Below are 19,949 nucleotides of genomic sequence, written 5' to 3' on the forward strand. Positions count from 1 at the left end.
TTTCATGGACGCCCCTGCTTATTTCAGCGAGACAATGCCAAACCACATTCTGCACGTGTTACAACAGCGTGGCTTCGTAGTAAAAGAGTGCGGATACTAGACTGCCCTGGCTGCAGTCCAGACCTGTCTCCCATTGAAAATGTGTGGTGCATTATGAAGCGTAAAATACGACAACGGAGACCCCGGACTGTTGAACAGCTGAAGCTGTACATCAAGCAAGAATGGGAAAGAATTCCACCTACAAAGCTTCAACAATTAGTGTCCTCAGTTCCCAAACGTTTATTGAATGTTGTTAAAAGAAAAGGTGATGTAACACAGTGGTAAACATGACCCTGTCCCAGCTTTTTTGGAACGTGTTGCAGCCATAAAATTCCATGTTAATGATTATTTGCTAAAACCAATAAAGTTTATCAGTTTAAACATTAAATATCTTCTTTGTAGTGTATTCAAGTAAATATAGATCGAACATGATTTGAAAATCATTGTATTCTGTTTTTATCAATGTTTAACACAACATCCCAACTTCATTGCAATTTCATACCACAAAACCTGGAAGTATAGACCCGGTGAGTCACCAACAAGTGTCAATACTCAGGCAAAGGCTGCTGGACTTGACAGGCTTTAAATGCAGGAAGTAATGAGTGCTGCTCGAAGACAGGTGTGCGGCCCAGGTGATGCTGATTGCTGGGGAGAGTGAGGGGGAGACAAGGCGCAAGGCGCCACCCAAGCTCCAAAGGAGGAACTGCAGGGCATGGATCATGACAGTACCCCCTCTCAACGGACGCCTCCAGGCGTCCCACCAGGCTTCCCAAGGTGAGTGGCATAGAAGTCCCTAACAAGGGAGTCGTCCAAAATAAGCTTGCGTGAAATCCAAGAGCGTTCATCAGGGCCATATCCCTGCCAGTCTACTAACAACTGAAATCCTCTGCCCGGGGCCACACATCGAGGATATGCGACACCGTAAAGGCAGGATGGTTATCGATGACATGGGGGGTGGAGGTGGTACGGTCGGAGGGCTAAGGGTACTGGTGGAGACCGTTTTAAGCAGAGACATATGGAATGTTGGATGGATTTTGATGATGGCATTGATGAGTTTGGTAATAGGAAATGGACCAATGTAGCGAGGAGCGAGGTTACGGGATTCCGTTTGGGGTGGGAGGTCATGGGAGGAGAGCCAAACCATCTGATCCACCTCGCATTCCGGAGTAAGGGATCAATGAAGATCCGCCAGCCGCTTATTTTTCTCCGTAGACTGAGTTGGAGCAGCCTTGACGTCCTTCCACACAGATTGGACCCGTCGGAGATGCTCACCGCGGGAACGCCACTGTATGCTCCTGGTCCTTAAACAAAGGAAGTTGGAAACCATAACATGCCATAAAGAGAATCATACCTGTGGTGTAGCTGGTGAGGGAGTTGTGGGCATATTCCACCCACTGGAGGAAGGTGCACCAGGAGGCAGGACGGCGAGCAGCGACGCAGCAAAGAGCGGATTCCAGGTTTTGATTTGCCTGCTCCGTCTGGCCCGTGGTTTGGGGGTGGTAGCTGGAAGACAAACTGGCTGCTGCACCCACCACCTTGCAAAACTCATTCCAGACCTGGGATGAGAACTGAGGACCCCGGTCCGATACAATGTCAACAGGGATACCGTGAAGTCTGAACACGTGGAAGACAAGAAGGTTAGCAGTCTCAAATGCAGAGGGCATTGCGGAATCGGGTACACACAGTAGGAGGTCCGGTCTTTGGATCTGGGTGAGTCTTCTGAGCCTCTTTAACTACCTGTTCAATCTCCCAAGTTGCTGTTCCAACGAAGCAAGAGGAAGGAAGGATGGTTTCTGGTTCTGTTGGGCTGGAGGGGGGTGCATACATACGGGAGAGGGCATCAGGCTTGCCATTGCGGGAGAGAGCGAAATCCTTGCTGAACAAGGAGGATAGGTCGTGATAATCTTCTGGGCCCGGGAGAGATCGGTAAGTGTTACTGGTGGCTGAGGAGTGGTGGTGGACAGGACATCTGAAAGAAGACAGTGGGAATGACAGAAGTGAGTCCAACCAATGATAGACAGGTGGGTCCAATCTATGGCACGGTTGTGTTGTTTGAGCCAAGGGATGCCAAGGACCAGTGGCGTTTCCAGGGAAGGGATGTCAAATAACTGGAGGGTTTCACGGTGATTGCCAGAAATGAGCAGGTTGAATGGTACAGTTTGGTGGGTGACAGGGGAGATGAGTCACCCGTCCAGGGCCGTAACCTTCTTAGGGAACGGGAGGGGCTCAAGAGGAAGCTGGAGCTGACACGCCAAGCCCTCATGGTTAAAATTGTCATCAGCGCCGGAGTTAATGAGGGCTGTGACTGGTGATCACTGGTCATGCGGGAGGGAGAGGTCTTGCGATCTTTTGGCTTAAGAGTGCAGGTGGCAATGAAGTGACCAGGCTGTCCACAATAGATGCATAGTCGCTGAGTGAGGCGGCACTGTCATTCCTGGGGGTCTAACCGGGTCCTGCGTAGTTCCATAGGTTCCTCTGGTCCAGTGGGGGGTAAAGGGGAGGCGGCAGGGAGTTCAGTGTGCGGCGGAGTAGTTGGAGGCGCAGCCCCCGTGGGTGGAGCGAAACTACCTGTCTTTGTTCCTCGCTCACAAGCTCTCTCTCGGGGGCGGTTGTCGAGTTTAAAAAAAAATCCCCTTAACGGTGCGTCGTCCCACCTGCATTCACTCGAGAGTATCCGGAAATCAATTGACTAAGACGCCACGGAACTCGAACCTTGGGTGAGAGCTAGGAGGGGGTGAGTGGCTTCCCTGCGCTTCACCGGGTGATCGAAAACTTTCTTGAGTTCGTACAGGAGTCTAATAATGTGAGTACCGTGGAGTAGTTATGCCAAAGCGCAGTAGCCCAATTGCCAGCTCTTCCACGCAGGACGTTGATGATGTATGCGACTTTAGATCTGTCGGTAGGATATCTCAGCGGTTGTAGATCGAATACTACTGTGCAGTTTAGTAAAAATTTATTACATGAACCGAGGTCCCCCGAGTAAGGTTCAGGAGGAGGAACGTGAAGCTCTTTGTATGGGAGACGGGGTTGGCTACGGGCTCGGGAGGAATACTCACGGGAGGATTACTGAGGTGACTTTGGGAGAACAGGAGGGATACTTGTTGTGTAAGGGCATTTAGTGAATCCATGATCTTGCGGAGGGCTTCGTCCTGTCGGCTAACATGAGCGCCCTAGTGGACGAGCACTTCCTTCAACGCTTCTGTAGTTGCTGGTTCCATCATGGCCTGAGTATTCTGTCACATTTCGAAATTGTATATGAATTGGATTGGACTCAAGATCAGACTGATGTGGAGGGAGAATATTTAGAATGGTTTATTGCGCATTGGCTCAGGGTAAGGATATCTAAGGTGAGGTGGTTGACCGTCGGGACAAGGAGCGAGCAGGAAGCAGGAAAAGTTGGGGTAGCTTGGCGGCGTGGCTGGAGCAGTCAACGAGACGGGGAAGGCACGGAAGGAACACTGGAGACGGAGAAGAACACAATCGGGTGAGTACAGATGCAGGTTGTCGGATAGCTACTTGCATACACAAAACCTGGAAGCACGAGAGTCGGCCGCTGAGTCACTAACAAGTGCCAATACTAAAGGCTGCTGGACTTGACAGGCTTTAAATGCAGGCAGTAATGAGTGCTGCTTGTAGACAGGTGTGCGGCCAAGGTGATGCTGATTGCTGGGGAGAAGGAGAGAGAGAGACAAAAGGCGCAAGGCGCCACCCAAGCAACAAAGGAGGAACTGCAGGGCATGGATCATGACATAGTGGTTAAATGAACAAGGTGACCACTATAAAAAACACTAACTTTACTTATGGTGCAACAAAATGATGCGCAACGAGTAAGTAAAACACACACACAATTATAATTACACTACGGAGAAAGACAAAGAACAACTAACATTAATGATAAAACATGCAATTAGCTGGGACTATTTACAATTGCCTGCGATTGGCTGGCAACTTGTTCAGGGTGTACCCCACCTGCCCAATGATAGCTGGGCTCCAGCGCTCCCGCGACCCATGTGAGGATAAGCGGCTCGGATCATGGATGGATTTACAATTGCTGCTGGGTATGGTGGGAAGTCAACGTCAGCAGCCAAATCTCATTTCTTAATTTGTAACTTCCTTGGTCTTCAGCCCTCTGTTTACATCTTAGTGCTTCCCACAGGAGAGCCCATTGAGGAGACGAGTAGAACTTTAGACAAACACATATGTGTATAAAGAAAACAACAGTGGAGCAAGGAGGGACAAATGTTTGAAGAAATTAGATTTTCGTTCCTCAGTGTCATCATCTAATGGAGACGGCAAATAAAGATGATGTCATGTCAATGACGTGTCCATCCATCCATCCATCCATTCTCAACACCGCTTATCCTGTTCAGGGTCGTGGGGTGCTGGAACCTATCCGAGCTGACTTCGGCCTAAGGCGGATTACACCCTGAAGTGGTCGCTAGCCAGTCGCAGTGCACATATAGACATGGACAACCATTCGGACTCACATTCACACTGTCACTGAGTGGGAGCTGAACCCACCCTGCTCGCACCAAAGTCAGGCGAATGTACCACTCCACCATCAGTGACCGTCAATGATGTGTGGCACAAATCAATCGTCTCAATTCAAACTCCTCCTGTGTACCTAGAAGGCCATTTACAAAGTCGCCGCACCATATCTGTCTGAACTCGTCCACATCGCCAATCCAGCCTCAGATCCACCTCCTCCATTCTCCTGTCTTTACCCCTTGCCTTTCTCAGCACCATGGGGAGCACAGCTTTCAGCCGCTCGGCACTCTTTGCCTCCTAACCTTCACAATTCAAACTCTTTCACCACAAATCCAAACTTAAAACACACCAATTCAATATCTGTTCAATATCTCCTACTCACTCAAATTGCACTGCCCTGTATTTTTATCTACTGTATTTGATTTACTTGTTTTGTATAATTTCATTTTGATTGTTATATAAATTATGCTCCCTATTTTGTATAATTTCATTTTTATTGTTGTTATATTGATGTACAGTGTCCTTGAGGACCTTGAAAGACTTCTTCTTTTCATTTCGGGTTGTCCCATTCGGGGTCGGCTCAGCGTGTCATCCTTTTCCATGTAAGCCTACCTCCTGCATCCTCCTCTCTAACACCAACTGCTCTCATGTCTTCCCTCACTACATCTAACAACCTCTTTGGTCTTCCTCTAGCTCTCTTGCCTGGCAGCTCCATCCTCATCACCCTCTATCAATATACTCACTTTCTCTCCTGTGGATGTCTCTAACCATCAAAGTCTGCTCTCTTTAACTTTGTCTCCAAAACATCTAACCTGGGCCGTGCGTCTGATGAGCTCATTTCTAATTTTATCTAACCTGGTCACTCCTAGAGCGAACCTCAAAATCTTCATTTCCGCCACCTCCAGCTCTGCTTCCTGTTTCTCTTCGGTGCCACTGTCTCTAATCCGTACATCATGGCTGGCCTCACCACTCTTATAAACTTTGCCCTTCATCCTAGCTGACACTTCTGTCACATAACACACCTGATACCTTCCGCCACCCCTTCCAACTTGCTTGGAATTGTTTCTTCACATCCTGACCACACTCACCATTGCTTTGGACTGTTGACCCCAAGTATTTAGAGTCATCCACCCTCGCTATCTCTTCTCCTTGTAGCCTCACTCTTCCCCTCCACCCCTCTCATTCATACACATACAGACCCATCTATTCACCATCCATTTTCTGAGCCGCTTCTCCTCACTAGGGTCGCGGGCGTGCTGGAGCCTATCCCAGCTATCATCGGGCAGGAGGCGGGTACACCCTGAACCGGTTGCGTACCAGTCGCAAGGCACATACAAACAAAGAACCATTCGCACTCACATTCACACCTATGGGCAATTTAGAGTTGTCAGTTAACCTACCATGCATATTTTTGGGATGTGGGAGGAAACCGGAGTACCTGGAGAAAACCCATGCAGCCACGGGGAGAACATGTAAACTCCACACAGGCAAGACCGGGAACCTCGGTCCTCAGAAATGTGAGGCAGATGTGCCAACCAGTCGCCCACTCTGCCGCCACACATTTCCACTCTGCCGCCACACATTTCCATTTCCTGCTACACATCCTTCCAATCTCTATCCCTCTGTCTGGCCAACCTGTTTTTCTTTTTCTTTTTCTTCTTCTTTAGTGTGCAACCTGGCATACATGTCATCATATGCCTCTTGTTTGGCCTTTGCCACCTCTACCTTCGCCCTACGTCGCATCTCCATGTATTCCTTTCTCCTCTCCTCAGTCCCCTCAATGTCCCAATTCTTCTTAGCTAACCTCTTTCCTTGTATGATTTCCTGTACTTTGAGGTTCCACCACCAAGTCTCCTTCTCCATTTTCCTACTAAAACATACACCAAGTTCTCTCCTGCTTGTTCCCCTGACCACCTTGACTGCCGTGGTCCAGTCTTCTGGAAGCTCCTTCTGCCCACCAAGAGCCTGTCTCACCTCTTCCCGAAAAGCCCCACAACACTCTTCCTTTCTCAGCTTCCACCACATGGTTCGTTGCTCTGCCTTTGTCTTCTTAATCTTCCTCCCCACCACCAGAGTCTTCTTACACACCACCATCCTATGCTGTCAAGCCACAGTCTCCCCTACCACTACCTTACAGTCAGTAACGTACTTCAGATGACATCGTCTGCACAAGATGTAATCCACCTCCGTGCTTCTGCCTCTGCTCTAGTAGGTCACCCTATGTTCCGGCCTCTTCTGGAACAAAGTGTTCACGACAGCCATTTCCATCCTTTTTGGAAAGTCTACCACCATCTGTCCCTTGAGGGCCTGAAAGACACTTTCAAATAAAATGTTATTATTGTTATTATCCTGTTTCGGTTTTCATCCTCCCGTTGTCTCAATGTTAGATACAGAAAGTACCACGAAAGTGGATAGGGCAGACAAATTTGAATGAGGTGGCGCTGCCACAGAGGGCCAGCACTCGGCTCAATGTTTCTAAGGATCATCAAAGCGGCCATCAACTCAGAGGGCAGCTGGCTGAACATAAATCATCTTTAGAGCTTAATTTACATTCAACTTCATTGTTGCCAAAGTATCGTCACACGGCTGACATGGCTTCTACTCAATCTGCCCGGAATGTATTTGTGAGGCTGATGAAGTAGTATCGGTATTATCGGTATTGTCAGTATTGGCGCATCTCTACGAGTACGAGTACAGACATACGGTATTGAGACAGATACTGATACTGGTACTGGCAATTTCATCATAACAGTGACATTTTATTTCAATAAAAAGACATGAGCCTTGGATATATCTGCAGTACATCGGAAGCTGGCTAATTCCCAGGTCCACTTCAGCCCTTCTATTCCACATCAGTACAGTAGAGGTGGAAAATAGCTGACTTAAGCCAGACGCACACTGAGTGACACAACTGAACACCACTAAACAATACAGTTGCGCTGCGCAGCGACAGTCTGGAATTAGTGTGGCTGAATGATGTCGCAACAACAGGAACAGTATTGGCCAATCAAAATGCCAGCTTCTATCTTAGAAATTTTCCCACAAAAAATATTTTTATTCAAATTTATGAGTACTATGAAATATATAGCCTGCCACTGACAACTCAGAACAATATACGGTGTCTATTGTTTAAAATATTTAACCATATTTAGAACATCACATGCATTATGGAGAGTCTTGTTGCCGCATGCACAAAAGTTGCACAAATCTTAGTGTTTATGTGGTCAGTGATGCCAGCACCAATCAATTATTTCTGGATGCAGCCTGGAGAAATTTGCAAAGGATGCATATTCACCAACCTGAAACCGAATGACGCAACTGAAAAATATCCCTTTCATGTCATGAAAATGTATGATGTCTTTTAACTGTCTCTTCTGTTTGCCCACCCTTTCCTTTTGTATTCTCTACCAACGGAAAATATACAGTTGCTACGGGGGGCAGGGCAATCCATTTTTGTGTGTGTGGTTCAATAAAATAATATAGGGGGCGCTTCATAATGTTGTTTCCCGATAAGGACGTCAGTTTCCCGCCGTACACCGCGCGATGTGGTCGAACCTGATTTGACGGAACCATCTCAATAGAATGAGAGTTGGCGACTCACACTGGCACATTGAGTGATTTAATATATGGACGCGCTGAACAAAGAGCCTCTACAGGCTTTTAAGGTTGCACATTCAGTATATTGTACTTTATCATACTTATTAAACCATAAAAAGATAAAGTTTAAGGAAGAAGTGGGTTGCTACAGGGAGAGGACGTAGCCGAGAATAAAAAGAAGAATGGGGATAAAATGAGCTTGCTCCCGTTCACTTTAATGTACATACAGATCGCTTACATTTTGGCCACAAGCTTTGCTATTTCATTCACAGGTATATATGAAATTCTAAGTACAGTTATGTATTGTTATAAAATACAATATATGTATACATTATATACTGTATTTGTACGGTATGGCTTGGTGGTAGCACAGCCGCCAGCTGGGCCTTGTTGCTTGAAACCCGGTAATGTATTTTTAGCGTGAGTGAAAGCTTATGTGCATTTTGATTGGTTGTAATCTGCTTCAGCCCCCCTAAAACCTTGTAAAGCCCCCCAAAAATATTTGGCAGTATGCGTTTTTGGCGAAGTTTTATTGGCCTAGCCCCTGAATATTGGTATCCACAAAATGCCTCTGCCCGTCGACTACAATTTTTTGGGCGGGGGCTAAGCCACCCCAAATGTCAAAACCTAGTGACGCCCCTGGGTTGAGCAATCGGCTACTCATCAAAGTAGCTGCCGAACCCCGCACACTGCGCGAGAGTTCAAGCAAGTTGTGTGACGATCAGTTGTAGACTGCAATTTGTTCGCGATTGTCCAGTAGTATCTTGTTCAGCCACGTTGCTTGCTTTCATTAATGTGTCAAGATTAAAATATGTTAAGATTACATTGTATCTTAAAAATAGTTTTAAGGGTGATACGGAAGTTCTGCATTCATGAAATGTGTTTGTCGTTTGCTGTGTCGTCCCATGTGTATGTGTTCACTGTGATGGGTTAAATGCAGAGAACAAATTTCGTGTACACGCAGCATGTTCATGACAATAAAAGGTGATTCTTCTTCGGACTAGTACCAGATTAAATGGAGCCAACAAGCCATCTCTGTGTGTTTTTGTGAGACTGATTTTGGGCATGGCCCGATATCCAGCATCAGTGTAGCCATAGCAACAGTATCTCAATAACAGGTGTGTCTCTTGTTTATTGTGAGGCTCTCTCTCTGGAACAGCTGCTCCCTCACATGGCCTGCTTCACTCTTTTTCTCTCCCTGTCCCTGTTCCTCTGCTTCTATGATGGTAGTCACACGTGACATGTTACACGTGCCGAGCACAAACAAAAAAAAATGGTCATTGAGCTCGTGTCACATTCTGTTCGGAGTTGTGTTCAGATGTCGTTTCAAAGGCTAGCTGGTTTATCTAGTTTAATTAGTTCACTATAATGCATCCTAAATCCCAGAGGTGACAAAACCACTCACACGCTGTACTTAAGTAGAATTACAACTACAACCTCAATTCCAATGAAGTTGGGACGTTGTGTTAAACATAAATAAAAACAGAATACAATGATTTGCAAATCATGTTCAACCTATATTTAATTGAATACACTACAAAGACAAGATATTTAATGTTCAAACTGATAAACTTTATTGTTTTTAGCAAATAATCATTAACTTTGAATTTTATGGCTGCAACATGTTCCAAAAAAGCTGGGACAGGTGGCAACAAAGACAGAAAAGACCATTGCAGGCAGGCCAGTCTAGTACCTGCACTCTTTTACTACGAAGCCACGCTGTTGTAACACGTGCAGAATGTGGTTTGGCATTGTCTTGCTGAAACAAGCAGGGGCATCCATGAAAAAGACGTTGCTTGGATGGCAGCAAATGTTTCTCCATAACCTGTATGTACCTTTCAGCATTAATGGTGCCTTCACAGATGTGTAAGTTACCCATGCCATTGGCACTAACACAGCCCCATACCATCATAGATGCTGGCTTTTGAAATTTGCGTCCATAACAGTCCGAATGGTTCTTTTCCTCTTTGGCACGGAGGACACGACGTCCACAATTTCCCAAAACTATTTGAAATGTGGACTCACAGAACACTTTTCCACTTTGCATCAGTCCATCTTAGATGAGCTTGGGCCCAGAGAGGACGGTGGCGTTTCTAGGTGTTGTTGATAAATGACTTTTGCTTTGCATAGTAGTTTCAAGTTGCACTTATGGATGTAGCGCTGAACTGTATTTACTGACATTGGTTTTCTGAAGTGTTCCTGAGTCCATGTGGTGATATTCTTTACACATTGATGTCGGTTTTTGATGCAGTGCTGCCTGAGGGATCGAAGGTCACGGGCATTCAATGTTGGTTTTCGGCATTGCCGCTTACGTGCAGTGATTTCTCCAGATTCTCTGAACCTTTTGATGATATTATGGACCGTAGATGATGAAATCCCTAAATTCAAATTGTGTGTAATTTCGAAGAAAACGATGAGTTGGAAGCGGCGCCTGTGTCACTTCCGGGTTGTCGTAATGTTCAATTACAGCGTTATAAATCAAGATATTTGATAAATATGAGGGGCACCACGTCATATTTTTACAAGTTTAACTTAAGGCGAAATGACAACAAACCTTTATAATCAGTCTCTTATCGGAAGGTGACTACATTTTAGGAACTTTGAGTTCTAGACTTTCTAAAGGTTTCGTTCCGAATCCAAACACACACATAATCAATGCAAGCGGTGAATTTTATAGAAAATTGAATAATGAAAAGGGGTTTCTACAGGATAAAACACAGACAAACACAAAACAAACAAGGTAGGAAAGGTAGGAAAGGAGAGAAGGAGACTAGGTGGTGGAACCTCACAGTACAGGAAATCATACAAGGAAAAAGGTTAGCTAAGAAGAAGTGGGACACTGAGAGGACCAAGGAGAGGCGAAAGGAATACATTGAGATGCGACACAGGGCAAAGGTAGAGGTGGCAAAGGCCAAACAAGAGGCATATGATGACATGTATGGCAGGTTGGAGACTAAAGAAGCAGAAAAGGATCTATACAGGCTGGTCAGACAGAGGGATAGAGATGGGAAGGATGTGCAGCAGGTTAGGGTGATTAAGGATAGAGATGGAAATATGTTGACTGCTGCCAGCAGTGTGCTCGCTAGATGGAAAGAATACTTTGAGGAGTTGATGAATGAGGAAAATGAGAGAGAAGGGAGAGTAGAAGAGGCAAGTGTGGTGGACCAGGAAGTGGCAATGATTAGTAAGGGGGAAGTTAGAAAGGCATTAAAGACGATGAAAAATGGAAAGGCTGTTGGTCCTGATGACATTCCTGTGGAGGTATGGAAGCATCTAGGAGAGGTGGCTGTGGAGTTTTTGACCAGCTTGTTCAATTGAATTCTAGTGCATGAGAAGATGCCTGAGGAATGGTGCCCATTTTTAAGAACAAAGGTGATGTGCAGAGCTGTGGGAAATATAGAGGACTAAAGTTGATGAGCCACACAATGAAGTTATGGGAAAGAGTAGTGGAGGCTAGACTCAGGACAGAAGTGAGTATTTGCGAGCAACAGTATGTTTTCATGCCTAGAAAGAGTACCACAGATGCATTATTTGCCTTGAGCATGTTGATGGAAAAGTACAGAGAAGGTCAGAAGGAGCTACATTGTGTCTTTGTAGATCTAGAGAAAGCCTATGACAGAGTACCCAGAGAGGAACTGTGGTACTGCATGCGGAGATCTGACGTGGCAGAGAAGTATGTTAGAATAATACAGGACATGTACGAGTGCAGCAGAACAGCGGTGAGGTGTGCTGTAGGTGTGAAAGACAAATTTAAGGTGGAGGTGGGACTGCATCAGGGATCAGCCCTGAGCCCCTTCCTTTTTGCAGTGGTGATGGATAGGCTGACAGATGAGGTTAGACTGGAATCCCCGTGGACCATGATGTTTGCAGATGACATTGTGATCTGCAGTGAAAGCAGGGAGCAGCTGGAGGAACAGTTAAAAAGATGGAGGCATGCACTGGAAAGAAGAGGAATGAAGATTAGCCGAAGTAAGACAGAATATATGTGCATGAATGAGAGGGGTGGTGGGGGAAGAGTGAGGCTACAGGGAGAAGGGTGGAGGACTTTAAATACTTGGGGTCAACCGTCCAGAGCAATGGTGAGTGTGGTCAGGAAGTGAAGAAATGGGTCCAAGCAGGTTGGAACGGGTGGAGGAAGGTGTTAGATGTGTTATGTGACAGAAGAGTCTCTGCTAGGCTGAAGGGCAAAGTTTATAAAACAGTGGTGAGGCCAGCCTTGATGTACGGATTAGAGACACTGGCACTGAAGAGACAACAGGAAGCAGAGCTGGAGGTGGCGGAAATCAAGATGTTGAGGTTCGCTCTCGGAGTGACCAGGTTGGATAAAATTAGAAATGAGCTCATCAGAGGAACAGCCAAGGTTGGATGTTTTGGAGACAAAGTTAGAGAGAGCAGACTTCGATTGTTTGGACACATCCAGAGGAGAAATAGTGAGTATATTGGTAGAAAGATGATGAGGATGGAGCTGCCAGGCAAGCGAGCTAGAGGAAGACCAAAGAGATGGTTGATGGATGTCGTGAGGGAAGACATGATGGCAGTTGGTGTTCGAGAGGAGGATGCAGGAGATAGGCTTACATGGAAAAGGATGACGCGCTGTGGCGACCCCTAACGGGACAAGGAGAAAGGAAAAGAAGAAGAAGAAGATGCACTAATCCGTACTTTTAGTAGACCGCAATGTTGGACTTAAGTGTCTGGAACATGTTTGAAGCTGGCGAATCATGCTCCCGAGTGTTCGACCAGCCTGGTCCGCACCGTGAGCAGCTGGATTCGACGGAAGGGAGAGAGGAAAAACAGGAGGCCGACGAGTTCTCAGGCAGGACGTCTCTCGGGTGATGTTCGGAGCGGGCGCGTTGCGGCCGCCTCCGTTCCCTCAGACTGAGTTCGGGCCCCCAAGCAGGGTGGGTCGGAGCGCTTGCAGGAAGTGGCAGCCGGGGATCGTCCGATGTGTCCTTGTCACCTCGGGTGAGGTGGGTGTCCTGCCTGGCGCAGTCGTCGGCGAGTTGGTCGGAGTGACCGAAAACACTTGTGCACCAAGACTCCAAAACCTTCTCAACTTCTCCCTGCTCCGACCCCCTTTTTATGGCCAGAGCAAAAAGGGGGGGTTTACCCCACCCCCCCCGCCCCCCTCCTTGTCTACCACCTTCGCGAACACCGAGGGATTGGACTGCCTTTTGGCGTTATTTTTCCATTGAAGGATTATTTTGTGGTTTAAAACCAGTGAAATAAAATATTAAATGTTAATAAAATATAAAAAAATACTCTGGTAAAAGTAAAATTACTGATTAAGTTAAAAAAAAGGTAGACACTTCCATGCTGAAACAGCATATACTCTTAAAGTCCTACTTTCAAAAAGTTATTGATGAATTAAAATTTTAGGTATTCATAAAATAAAGGCAATTCTTATTGACAGTGCAAATGGTGGTGGCCCATTGAAGTACACTTCTTGCATAACGGTAAAAACAACAGGGCATAATGCTAAAGACATAAACAAGGGCTGCCAATAAGTAAAATACTCAATTACTGTATTGTTATAGGCGGCACGGTGGCCGACTGGTTAGAGCGTCAGCCTCACAGTTCTGAGGTGCGGGGTTCAATCCCCGTCCCCGCCTGTGTGGAGTTTGCATGTTCTCCCCGTGCCTGCGTGGGTTTTCTCCGGGCACTCCGGTTTCCTCCCACATCCCAAAAACATGCATTAATTGGAGACTCTAAATTGCCCGTAGGCATGACTGTGAGTGCGAATGAGTGTTTGTTTCTATGTGCCCTGCGATTGGCTGGCAACCAGTTCAGGGTGTACCCCGCCTCCTGCCCGATGACAGCTGGGATAGGCTCCAGCACGCCCGCGACCCTAGTGAGGAGAAGCGGCTCAGAAAATGGATGGATGGATGTATTGTTATAATAGTGCCAACACAGTTACTTGAGTGTATTGCAACCATGTTTCAGCTCAGTGAAATGTCTCTGTGTGTTATTTGAGAAAAGACAGGGGACTGTTGCTGCACAATAGTACAGTAGTGTGTTCCCTCTCTGTGTTGTTTATCTTAATCTACAATTCACAATCCTCCTTCACATGAACAAAGCCTAATTGACAGTAGCCCACACACATGCATAGAATGGGTCAAACACACACACGTACTCACATCTGCACGAATGCACGTACTGTATACACACACACCCAACACACACACACACGAATATGACGCACGCACGCACGCACACAATTTCTTATGTTTACTAGACTTGTTTATGTGATTTTAATGATGGGAATGAATTTGAAATCACCCATCCATCCACACAAAACACAGAGTATGTACAGTATTTGTGTCTATAGTTTCGTTATATATGATCAGTGCATTGTTTCAGGTAGCGGGCTCCTACACAAAGCCCACGCATATACAATGCATTTATAGAACAAGTAGCGCACTCAAATTAAAATTTGTCAAAGGCTTGTGACTAATAAATACTTTCATATTTGTAGAAATCGTGGGTCCTAAATGAGTCATAAATGTGTGTGTTTGTGTCTGGCCAATGCCCTGGTTCGACTCTGACCCAACATTCGGTTCAATAACCACTGGAAACGGTTGCTGTGTGTGTGTGTGTGTATGTGTGTGTGCGTGCGTGTGTGCGTGCGTGTGTGTGTAAGGGTCATTGCAGAGTTAATTAATGCAAGAAACCCCTGGGCATAAATCGCTTACGTTGTCCTAATTTCTTCTATCCCTCCTCACATTTCCTTTCCTTCCCCGTTTTGTTTCATTATTTTTCAGTACAGGTTTCCCTTGACTAATGGTATATTTGTTTCCATTTGTTTGTTCAAGTTAGGATGAGTAGAACACTTTTTTTTTTAATGTGATAAATAAAACTAATGATAATACTTGTTATGGTAAGAATCAGGCTGTGGCCTTAATAATATAGTTTATTAAGCAAAACAATAAATGACACTTCCACTATATTGCCAACAGTATTCGCTCACTTGCCTTGACTCACATATGATTTTAAGTGATATCCCATTCTAAATCCATATGGTTTAATATGATGTTGGTCTACCCTTTTCGGCTATACTAGCTTCAACTCTTGTGGGAAGGCGTTCACCAAGGTTTAGAATTTAGTTTATAGGAATTTTTGGACCATTCTTCCAGGAGCATATTTGTGAGGTCACACACTGAAGGTGGACCGATGTCATATTATGGATTAAGAATGGGATGTCACTTTAATTCATATCTGAGTCTAGGCAGGTGAAACTTTTTTGATACTTTTGGCAATTTAGTGTATATACTGTACAGTATAGCACTTTTGAAGACACGATATTCTTTTGAAAAGTTATACTTCTGGCGTGAAGTTATCAGTTTCCTTTCATATGGAGCCTTAAGTTATCTTTATTAAAGGTTGTTGTTCTCTTTCCTGTTTACAAAATGCCAGTAATAAGGCAGTAATGATAATTCATACAGCTGTTATCTATGGGCTTCTATCGTAAAAGCAATGATGGTTGTATCATAGAAATTCTAGATCATAAATCTAGATTATTCTTTAACCTGCATGTCATATTAATTGCATTTTGTCATAATAAATGTCAGGAAGTTTTTGTGAATGTGTGCGCGAGTGTTTATGTGTGTGAGGAAGCTTAAGTGCATATGTCTGTAAGTGTCTATTTAGGGTTTATTGTGCGCCGAGATGAACAGAGGTCAACTGTTGCAGTCCATCTGGACACGAGTTGATGTCCTTGCTTTGTCTGCTTGTTGTATGTGTGTGCGTGCATGCGTGTGTGTGTGTCTTGGCGCTCATGTTAAGGAAAACGAGAAAGGAGATGAGGACTTCCTTTTGTTGCCAGGGAATATGATATACAGTATTGAAATGCAAGGGTCATTTGCATGTCACAGCTCAGGCATATTGGGGTGTTGGGGGTAGGGCTGTGACTTGACAGAGGCTGAAAATATTGGCTGAGGACAGGAAGGCACAGCAGACAACATTAGTGAAAAAGACATTTAAAAACCGTCTCTGCACTGTAAAAATTTAAAATCTTACCTCGTGAATTTATCCTATATTTAGTGAAAATATCTTACTGTAGTTATTCTTAGACAGTATAGACTTGTTTTCTAAATTCTCAGCAAGAAAAACACAATCTTAATTTCTTATTTTAAGAATCCTATCAAGTCAATTTATACTAGCTCGATTGACAGATATTTTAACTTAGTTTAGGGACAGAGTGCCTTGTTTTTAATATATTTGAACTTGTTTTGAGAAGGTAATTTTTTTCCAGTATGGCCTGAAAGCCTATGTACTTGCTTTTTCTCGGTGTCATCGTCACTCCATTGAGTTAGAATGTGTAAAAATGTGACATTTATATATGATGATGTACACGTTGATCAAAGAACTACTGTATCTGTTCCTATTTTAGTCTAAAATTTTCATTGTGAGATCAGTTTAAGTGTTTATATCAATTAGTATTTCATTTTTATTATTACAATGAATATGGAGCCACAACTGCCATCTTCCCAATCCATCCATCCATTTTCTGAACCACTTATCCTCACTAGGGTCCCAAAAACATGGATGGTAGGTTAATTGAAAACTCTAAATTGCTCGTAAGTGTGAATGTGAGTGCAAATGGTTGTTTGTTTATATGTGCCCTGCGCAAACAAATATGTAATTTAAATCTCAATCTAAAGTCTACTAATATTTGTCCTTGCCAAAAAAATAATTAAGTAAATGAATAATTAAGTATATTAAATCATGTCTGACCTGCTTGATTATTTGAAAAAATGTCAGTCCCAATAGAAAATGTTACATTTTGCTCTTTTGTGTTTACCCAATTTTTAGCTCACACATGCACACACTAATATGGGTGCACACTAATTTACCGTGATTTACCGTGACTGACCTTCCTTCCAGCCATGTCGCATCCATGAGAAATCTCAGATTGCCTCAAGCTGGGGGAAGCTTTCTAGCCTGTACTACATACGTGGGCAGCTCTGTGTTTCTATTTACGTATATGCGTGTGTGTGTGTGAGAACGAAATAGAGTTTTCTGTATGCATGCTCGCCTACCTTCATGCATGATCAGCCCTGTCTTCTCGGTGACCTGTGCTTTTTGCGTGTGAATGTGTTCATGCATGGCTGCCGTGTGTTGGAGCTTTTGGTTACATCTTCATGTGTTAACAGTGTGACAGGAATTCATGGATTTATTTCATCAGACAGCCACACATACTGGAAGCAGTTCAGCCAAGAGAAACACTGTGAAGTGAAGACAATAGATTATTGGGATTACAGTAATGTGTTTTCATGAAACAAATATTAGAATTTACAAACCCCATTGTCCCAATTAAGTTGGGACATTGTGTAAAACGTAAATAAGAACAGATGACAATAATTTGCAAAGTATTGCAAATCATTGTATTCTGGTTTTATTTACATAGGCATCTCATATTTATTTTATATTGAGTTTTATAGTAAACAACTGGGAATGGCATTAAACAGCCTGAATAATTATTGACTAGCAGCAAAACTACTGCTTGTTGTGAAGTGAGCTGAGTTGAGTTCACTGCCACCGTCTCAAACTCGTCAAAGCAAAAGAGCTTCCGAACAACAGGTCGTAGCTTGAAAAACTAGAAACTGGAAAACAAAAGCTGGTCGAGTCTTTGTTGACGAAATGCATGGGTGGAGTTGGTGCTAGGGCGATCGATCATTACCAACAGCCTCACAAAATATCCACACTCTCTCCTTATTGTCGCCCGTTTGTCCTCTTCTTTGTGGCCATCTGCTTCTTCCTCGACAATCATGCCATGTTTTTGCGGTTCCATTATAAAAAAAAAAACAATACGATACACTATATTGTATGTGGAGCCTCAAAACATGATACGGGGTTGCAGTTTTTGTGTTACAGTCTGTCACTAGATGTGCGATGTTTAATTGCCTTATGTGCAGTGGGGAGTCGCCAATTGCCGTGATGTCATTACTGGTATGAAATGTGAACTAACAAGTGACGAATGTGAAGAAGCACTGGGAAAATAAAGTCAAGAGAAGGCAGTTTGGATTGCAAGTGATTGAAGACTGTAATGTTCGAAAACATCTATCTATCGATCGATCGATCTCTCTCTTTCTCTCTTTCTCTCTCTCTCTCTCTATCTACCTACGTACCTACCTAACTATCTAATGCTGTATTCTGTACACTATGTGTTGCTCCTGACCAACATTCTTACTTTTATTCATGATTTCATGTTTAGAATGTTTTTAATTTTTTATTAATCATATTTTCCTCTTTACAAACAGTCTGTCTGTAGTGTGTCTGTCTGAGGCTCATTAATAATTCATGAAGTGGGAGGGGTTAATCAGAGGGGGCGGTGACAGATGGAGAACAGTGTGAGAGGGAGAGCAGAGATCGCATACAGTCCGAGAGGCACTGAGATCTGAGAGCGCTAGAGAAACACAGAAAGATTAAAGATTAAGAAAAAAAAGAGGATGAATGAAAAAGATGAATAGCAAATAGCAACAACGACATTTTCACATCTGTCACCTGTGGTGTGTCAATTATTTTTTTTGGGGGGGGGATTGAAACATATGGAGATACAGAACTTGTATGAGAACCTGGATTTAAGAGTTACATTGTGACAGGTAGGGATGTCTAGCTCCACGTGTATTTGTGTGTGTGTGTGTAACATGTGTGTCTTGTGTTTTTCTCCTGACGTGATTCTTGCGTAAGTCAATATTTAACTGAAACTGTCACTTCGTTTTACTGGTTATGCAATTAATGTGCAGTATATGTTTGTGGATTATTAAATGCCTGAAAGGTTTGTTTGTTTGTTTTTGAGGCTCTTTCAATGAGGGTAAATGCCACATGGTTTAATTTGTCAGGAATGACTTTCTTTGCCAATGCACTCACACAACCATGCACACTCACAGACTAATTGGCCAGCCACAAATTACTGGAAAATTATGTTGCTTACAGTATGTTTTGGGTGCATGCTGTTGCATTGGCTACGGCATCTTCAGTCTTCAGAAGCTATTGGTTGTCATTTAACGTTCAATGCTCAGGTGGGGTTCAACCTGTAGTTGTTAAATTAGCTTGAGACTGATGACATATTGAGCTTGCTCATGAAGACGGGTGTCTTCCATAGTAGCACAAGAACGTAAACTCTTCTATAAATATCATTGGAAGAATGTAGTTCCTGTTTTACCGTCTGGATTATGCTAATCCAGAATTCTATAAGGAATTTCCTACTGATTTTAGTGAAAAATATCGAGTGAAAATAGATCTCCTTCAGTATAGATGACACTTTGAATCTGCGTATGTGTTGTGTCGCTGGTTATATTTGCAACTTGTGAACATGCGGTTTGTTGACTAATTAGGAGGTTTGACTACTCAACATGCATTGAAAAAATGCATGTATGTGAATGTCTGTGCATGACGTATGCAGGGGTGAGGATTATTTTATTTCAAGTATTTTTTTATGTGTGTGTTTGTGTGTAGTCTTGGGGCATGGATGTCCAGTATGTGGGAGGCACAGTGGTACACAAGTCACACGCGAATGCACACACACACACGCATGCACGCACGCACGCACCTACGCACACACACACACACACACAGCCCTTTCTTTGTTCTGAAGCACTGTGGAGCTGAGGTTAATGCACCCAGAAAACAGAAAAAGAAACTGAGAGTGTGACAGAGAGAGAGAGAGAGAGAGAGAGAGAGAGAGTAAGACTTTAATAGCCAGTGTGGTCTTCCAGTCTTCCATTCCAACTATTTGGTTGAGAGCTCTCATACTGTATGTCTGCTACCCCCTTCTCACTATTGTCACAAGGGGTAAAATAGAGCAAATTGTACTCTGAGTTTACAGT

The 19,949-nt window shown here is 44.1% G+C and overlaps 1 protein-coding gene across 24 annotated transcripts in view; it reads left to right on the forward strand.

Moving 5' to 3' along the window:
- Positions 1-19,949, forward strand: part of nfasca (neurofascin homolog (chicken) a) — a 208,048-nt gene that overhangs the window by 50,546 nt on the left and 137,553 nt on the right. For 23 of the 24 annotated variants that reach the window (XR_009790021.1, XR_009790019.1, XR_009790020.1 and 20 more), the window contains exon 1: positions 18,489-18,722. The exons of the other annotated variant lie outside the window; for it this stretch is intronic. The gene's annotated coding sequence lies outside the window, so the exon portion shown is untranslated. Of the gene's footprint in view, positions 1-18,488; positions 18,723-19,949 lie in introns of those variants that run through there. 24 annotated transcript variants of the gene reach the window in all.

Source organism: Phyllopteryx taeniolatus, chromosome 9 (assembly GCF_024500385.1).
Source record: "Phyllopteryx taeniolatus isolate TA_2022b chromosome 9, UOR_Ptae_1.2, whole genome shotgun sequence".
NCBI lineage: Eukaryota > Metazoa > Chordata > Actinopteri > Syngnathiformes > Syngnathidae > Phyllopteryx > Phyllopteryx taeniolatus.